This window comes from Coregonus clupeaformis, unplaced genomic scaffold (genome assembly GCF_020615455.1).
Source record: "Coregonus clupeaformis isolate EN_2021a unplaced genomic scaffold, ASM2061545v1 scaf1663, whole genome shotgun sequence".
In the NCBI taxonomy this organism is placed as follows: Eukaryota; Metazoa; Chordata; class Actinopteri; order Salmoniformes; family Salmonidae; genus Coregonus; species Coregonus clupeaformis.
Window position 1 is genome coordinate 59,592 of NW_025535117.1, and position 1,602 is coordinate 61,193.

The 1,602-nt window shown below is 39.2% G+C and overlaps 1 non-coding gene across 1 annotated transcript; it reads right to left on the reverse strand.

The window, feature by feature from the left end:
- Positions 1-1,034: 1,034 nt before the first annotated feature.
- LOC121562240 lies at positions 1,035-1,225 on the reverse strand. The gene has a single exon (XR_005999446.2). It is a non-coding gene; the product is annotated as a U2 spliceosomal RNA (small nuclear RNA).
- Between the last annotated feature and the right edge of the window lie 377 nt (positions 1,226-1,602).

Genomic DNA, 1,602 nt, shown 5'->3' on the forward strand with positions numbered 1-1,602 from the left:
TGCGCATACCAGTTGATTCACAAGACACCAACTAAGTAACTTACATATACGGTATCTTCATTAGGCCTAGTGGCATTTCATGTCCATGATAGGAAGTTTGTTGTAGTGACTCAGTAAGGCTAATTGTAAAAGTAACCCTCTAAAGTGCCATGTTTGTACAGGTTATTATGTGGAGGAAACATTTAGGCAGCCAGGACCATACACCAGGACCGCTCCGTAGGCCGCACTGTAGGCCTAGCTCTTACTGCAGTCCAGTGCCATGGACATCTTTGAAGTTTGGCCTCTAGTAATTTAGGACGGCAACTTTATGAAGGCCTCTTCACCGTGGTCTTATAGTACAAGGCTCTACAGACATGTAAAATAAAAACAGGCTATTTTTATTGTTCATATTATTTGCGTTGATGATGTATTGAAGTCAAGTGGTTCAACATTCAAATGCGACGGTCAGTGGAACACTTGCGCCACCAAGTGGACAATTGCTCAGTTCCCTTGTGGCATCAACGCTACCAGAGATATTTGATATAAGATCAAATGTTATGTATATATTATTATCTCTAAATTGATTCCCCCACCCGTATTTCATATATTATTATTCCGATTTAGCTGTTAATCTGGATTTAATTTATAAACGCTTTCTGTCATTTCTGATTGGAGGGCAGATGACCATGTGACTTACGAACCTACAAATGTGTTACTTTGTAACAGTCTAAAGTGGTTATTCCCAACGTTGATCAACTCCCAATCTATTCCAATATTTTTTTAAAGCATTATCTTTAAAGCATTATCACTGTACCATTTACACCCTGTATCCTGTGCATGTGACGAATAAACATTGATTTGATTAGATGATTAACGCACCATTCACATCAGCTATCATGGTCAATATAGCAGTGACTGACTTCACCATCACTTTCTAGCCATCATTGACATTGAGATGAAGATGGTCAAACGTGAAAATATAAAATACATCGTGATCCTAATGGAATATAACAAAGCAATTCTGTTGTCTTTGCCTGATTTATCTTTACAATGACAGGGGGTGCACCGTTCCTGGAGGTACTGCAATACCAGGTCGATGCGTGGAGTGGACGGAGCAAGCCCCTATTCCATCTCCCTGTTCCAAAAATCTATTTAATATATGGTCCCCAGATAGGGGACGTATCAGATATTAAACTGATAAGAACAGATACTACACTTGATCTTAGCCAAAAGGCAGAGAAGCCTCATCTCCACTGCTTGAAGATCTGCAAAATAATAAAGACTCAACAGTTTTGCTGCAAGCAGCGTGACAATACAAGCCATGAGTACCAGGCAGGACATGTATCAAGGCCATGTGAAATACCTCGATCAAAATATCCACCCTTCATATATATTAGTAGTATTGATAACCATGTATCTGCTGACAGCCAAACAATTTGGAATTGATGTTGACAATACAAGAGAAGCAACATGTTGTAACATATAGGCTAGCATAATATACCTTTAATGTATCCAGCAGGCATCTCAGAATCCACAGGCTCATCAAGCAGGGATGGCAGCTCTTGGTCTAAAATATAAGAACAAATCATGCTGTTATTGAAACTTTCTACATTTACGATTTCG